The sequence below is a fragment of the Aotus nancymaae genome, unplaced genomic scaffold, assembly GCF_030222135.1.
Source record: "Aotus nancymaae isolate 86718 unplaced genomic scaffold, 86718_ANA_hifiasm-v0.15.2.pri h1tg000006l, whole genome shotgun sequence".
Taxonomy (NCBI): Eukaryota; Metazoa; Chordata; class Mammalia; order Primates; family Aotidae; genus Aotus; species Aotus nancymaae.
This window is the reverse complement of record NW_026988417.1, coordinates 11,906,658-11,912,281: the sequence shown is the minus strand read 5'-3', so window position 1 is coordinate 11,912,281 and position 5,624 is coordinate 11,906,658. Positions and strand designations below refer to the sequence as shown.

The following is a 5,624-nucleotide window of genomic DNA, read 5'->3' as shown; positions in this document are numbered from 1 at the left end:
GTGGAAGTGTTGATAAGGTATATGTGCACCAGTGGGTAGAAGAAATCCCTACAGAATTTCAGCAGCCTGCCAAATTGGTGAAGTTTTAGGGGAACAGTGGTTATTGCATCTTACATGTACTTCCTATTTTAAGTCAAAGGAACCAAGACTAGGTGTAGGCCTTCTGATCTGGAAGATCATACATCATGCTTAGGAATATTGCTGTCATCCACTAACTGGGTTGACTCTGAAGGCTGACAGTCTTGAGGGACCAAGGGCAAGAAAGCAATTGGCAGCACATTAAGCTACAGCTTAATGTGAGGCTCTGCCACATGACTGGAAAATCTCATGGTGCTAGAGCAGGACCAGCATGCATTACCTGTGTGTCAGCTGACCATTTTTGTAAATAAAGAACTATTTGGTTCTCTAAGAAGTTTTTCTACTTTTGTTCTAGGGCAATGGCTTTCAAATTTTAGTGTGTGTATGCATATGTATATGTGTGTGTATTCCATCTACTCAGAGGGGCCACAAATGCATGAATGGGGAGAGGTGAAAGCTCTTCTTGTTTTGTTTTATACAATAGAATAACACCTACCAAATATAGAAGGAATGGAGCTCAAAAGCAGCAGTGGATGCTGTGGATTAAAGTTTGAGATACACAGTCTCAAAGTGTGCTGTGCAAGTTGCCTATTGATCATAAAGGGGAAAATATTAACTTTAAAGTGGAGAAACCTAATAGACACCACCTCAACATATGATGAACCCCACCTGGTGCCCTTATCTTGGTTTCTAAATGTCATGACCAACCGAAAGGAAGCTTGTAACTTGGAGGAGAGGCTGATTTCAGGATTGAGACAGGGCAAGATGAGCCCGGGGCAACTTGTCCAGAAAGTAATGAAGTGTTCAAAGAATGATGGGGATATATCAAAAGTACATGTAGGCCATCTTCAGGAAGTTCCCATTGGACAAATCTGTGAACATTTTAATGGCAGTAAATGATGGCAGTAATGAGGAATAGTTGTCTTTTGGTTTCTGCAGGGGATTGGTTCTATGACTCCCCATGGATGCCAAAATCCACAGATGCTGAAATCCCCAGTATGCCCTCTGTATCCTTGGGTTCCTCATCCATGGACTCTGCCAACCACAGATCAAGTTCCCATGGATGTAGAGAACATACTGTGTACATGCTAAAAACCATGCATCTCTGTCTATGCAAATAATCGAGTAAATACATAAATGGGGAGAAGTGAAAACTTTTTAAAAAATAGAATAATGTCTACATACAGAAGAAAGGATAGAGTTCAAATATCAGCAGTGCTTGCTGTGGACAGAAGTTTGAGATAGTTACAGTCTCAAAGTGTCCCCTACAAATTGCCTGTTGATTACAAACAGGAAAATAGTAACTTTAAAATGGAGAAACCTAACAAACACCATGTAAACAAATGATCAAAGTTAACACTAGCACTATTGGAACAAACGAATGTCTTGAGTCTTTTGATCAGAGGCACCAAGAAGGACACACCATCACTTCTGGTATAATCCTGCCCTGTGCAACCTGAATCAAATGAAGAAAACTCAGACAAACCCAAGTGTCTTCCTCTTTTTTATGGTGGCGGGGCGGGGGGGCTTGGACAGATATTCTACCAAAAAGTGACCCTAACTCTTCAAAATTATCAAAAGGAGAATGAGGAACTGTTTCAGATTAAAGACATGACAACCACACAATGTGATTATTGCATCCTGCATTGGGGGTAAGAGGAGCTAGAGCAGACATTAAGACAATTGATGGACATTTGATAAAAACTATGAATTAGATAATCAGTGTAACTTCCCTGGGTTTCCTAATTGTACTGTGGTTATATAAGAACATTCCTATTCTTAGGTAAAATGTTTTGATGTCTTAAGCTTAATCTCAAGTGGTTTAGAAAAATATATGTGGATCCCCATTTGTGTTTGCGGGTGAATATGAATACATGTACTTACACGTACACACACAAAAGGGGAAAGGTGAACAACTGGTGAATCTGGGCAAAAGCTGTATGGCATTTATTATACTATTGATGTAATGTTTCTATAGTTCTAATACCATAACAAAATTTAAAGCTTGAAAAAAACTACAAAAGTAAGAAGGAAGATGAGATTGTGGGAATGCAAGATTACAATGCAATGGTCTGGTGGGTCACAGTAGAGCCAAGACTTTACCGGTGGAGCCAGTAGCGTGGATTGTAGGTTGGGGGTATTTTGGAGAGATGACTTTATCCATGGCATACAGGAGGAGGAAGATTGGAGACAGAAAAACAGTTTAAAACAGTAGCAGCACCAAGAACAAACATGAAAAAGCCCTAGACTGAATGGTGGAATTTAACCCACACAAGCAGCAGCACTTCTCCCTGTGAACCCTGATTGTGTCCCTTTATTCCTGGAAAGCTGAAGTAAGGAGATGTACTCAGTAAACTTGACTAATACATATCCATCTGTTTATGGACATCAAGAGAGTAGTGATGTGGCTTGCTCAGTGGCATGTAGTAAACAAACTTCGAAGGTATGACATGCTCTCACTCTGTTGCCCAGGCTGGAGCGTAGTGGCACAGTCACGGTTCACTGCAGCCTCATTCCCCCCAGGCTCAAGGGATCCTCCCACCTGAGCCTCCCAGTAGCTGGAACTACATGCGTGTACCACCATGCCCGGCTACTTATTTTTTTGTTTTTAGAGATGGAGTCTCACTATGTTGCTCATGCTGGTCTCTAACTCCTGGGTTTAAGCCATCCTCCTGCCTTGTCCTTCTGAAGTGTTGGGATTACAGGTGTGAGCCACTGTGCCCGTCCATAGCAAAATATATTAACCCTGTTTCCGGATGACCAGACCGAGGCATAGCTCATTTTCCACGCTTTCATTAGTTTAGTTTTCGACCACCTGCAACATTTTTCCTGGGCATTTGTGAGTATTTATCCTAGAGGAGACGCTGCTTTTGGTGGGTTTGTGGGTTAGGAAAGAACCCAACTGGAACCAGGTCTCCTGGGGCCCTAAGGCCCTGCTCTGCTTAGCATCCTGTAGCCGGGCTGGATTCTCAACTCGTTTCTTTAACTGTATGGAGGTCTGTGTGGAAATGGCATTGACTTCGCCAGGCTAGTAAAGATACGTTTTACCACCTTTCATCTTTCTCTGCTACCCTCATTTCTAAAGTGGAGATAAATAATAGCACCCAAATGAGATGAATAAACGTAAAGCAACTGAAAAAAAAAAGGAGGTGGGCGGTGGGGCGGGCATGCGACTGCGGGCGCAGGGAGAGGCTGGCAGATGCTGGGGGCTGAGTGTGCCTGCTCGGTCGGCGCCACTCAGGGAGGTGGAGGCTATTCGCTGGAGGAAAATTGGGGGACTACCAGGCTTCGGAGGAGACTGCCTTTGTTGCTGATGAAGCGAGCAGCATTATAAAAGAGGCTAAGGAAAGCGCAGTTTGTGGTAACGCTTATCAACACAACAAAGTGAACCAGTGGGCCACAAATGCAGAACAAACTTTAAGCCAACTCACCAAGCTGGGAAAACCATTTAAGTACATAAATACATTGTGACCTGTGTAATTATACAAAGGAATGGAGCTGGATTACACACAGCAATTTCCTGCTTCTGGGACAGCTCTCCTGATGGGAGCTGCCCTGCGCGACCAGAGAGTAAGACCATTTACTGCATCGTCAGCTCCTTCGGACTGTCTATTTGACCTCCCAGTCCATCCTACAACCTTTCTGCTTCTGTTTCTAGTTCACTTCTAACCACTAGCAGTGAAATCAGTGAACTCCTTTCTCATTCTTTAAGTGTGTTTTGTGGCACTCTCAAAAGGTAGAGGAAAAATCCAAGTGGCTGCACTGTGAGGTGAACCCCACCGAAGTCAGACGAGTATCCCTGTGGGTCACCTGCAGCCTGCGTTGCCACTTGTCTTCACTTTAAATATTTCTTTTCAAAGGCACTAAAATCTGAAATCTGCTAGTGCGAAACTTGCTTTACTCTTGAAATGATTCAAATACACTATATTCAAATATTAATGAGTTGATTACTTTTGTGCTCTTTCAACAAAAGCTGTTTTCAAAAACTGTTAAACACTTATCCAGAGTTTTCCAGTACCTAAGCTAGATTTAACTTCATGGGGTCTGTGTGGAAATGGCACTGTCTTCACTAGGCTAGTAAAGATATGTTTTACAACCTCTTAAGTTTTGCTGAAAGATCCATTTCCAAAGGTGCCTTCCTTTGCTATTCAAAGGATCTGAAGCAATATATATTAACTGTGAAAGCGGAGACCATTTTCCCCAAGAGATGACATAAGATTATCAGCATCTGTGTTAGTCAACCGTGGCTCAGAAGCTCAAGTTTAACTGTACATCCAATGAAGTTCCATAATAGCTGTGCTGCTATATAGTAAATTATTTGTCCTATATTAAATGATAATACAGAGAAATCCATAGCAAGCTTTCTTTTGCACTCTGTAATGATAGGGAAAAACAAGGATAGCGAGAAGTATTTTCAATAAATTTTCATTTTCCTTCCTTCAGTAGACGTTAACATTCTGTCCCCTTTGGATCCCTTTTACTATTCTCTGTACATCCTCCCAACAGACATGCATTTTCTCCCATGGCTCACATTTACTTCTTTTCTTCCCAGGATTGTACTTGGGTTACTGGATCTGCCTGTGTTGCCCATACCACAAAGCACACAGAGCTACAGGTGCTAAAGTGTAAGCCCCTTGCAGCAGGACTAAGGCACCTCAGATTCTAGTCTTCAAATCTGGATGAGCGCTAAGATGCTCTGAGCAGATTCTCACCCCTGAGCGATCAGGCTTGTAGCCACACTCGAGAGGACTCTGACATCACACTCCCCTGACTTCTGCCCCTGCCTTGTTCTTCTTTCCCAGTTTTGTTTGGGAGCGCATCTTTAATGAACCACTTACCCACACATCTTCATCACAGGCTCTGATTCAGGAAACCCAAACCAAGATCTTCCTAAGCTCACTCTCCCCTGAGTGCTCAGCAGATGTGGATTCTCACACCTAAGGCCCTCTCCTCCTCCTCCTCTTGGACGTGGCGATGAGTAGGGGGTAGGAAGGCAACAGAGCCCTGTTTTCTGTGCAGTTGCCAATTGCCAACATTGTCAAATCCACATCTCATATTCCCTGTGCTTGTAAGTGATAGTTTAGTAACTACAAATTTTATTTTTGAAGGAATATTTACAAGAGGAGGAAAGCTTACTGGTCAAAAAATGTGTATAGGTGATCTCAGGGCCAGAAACCTTTCTTGCAGGCACTTAACAGGATTTTTACACACAGAGGCTTCCTGAGACAGTCATGCTCTGGGAACCAAGAGACCTAAAGTCTAGACCTAATTCTATCAAGGCCTTATGGTATGAGTTGGAGGCCCATGGAATATAAGTGACTAATTTCCATGTCTGCAAAGTGAGGGTACTTGGATTCATATACTTTCAAGAATTCAAAGAATAGTTATTCTTCCCATAAAAAAAATCCATTGTGCACAAACATAATTTTGCATTCAATTTCAAGGGTTTCCAAATAGATCCCGCTGAAGTCCATCACTGGATCCTTTACTAGATGATTTCTAATTATCTTAGTGCTCACATTCTACATTTCTGTTTTCTCAAGTCT

The 5,624-nt window shown here is 42.4% G+C and overlaps 1 pseudogene; it reads left to right on the top strand.

Annotated features, from left to right (window-relative positions):
* Positions 1–777: 777 nt before the first annotated feature.
* On the top strand, positions 778–3,695 carry LOC135269468 (uncharacterized; annotated as a pseudogene).
* The last annotated feature ends 1,929 nt before the right edge of the window (positions 3,696–5,624 follow it).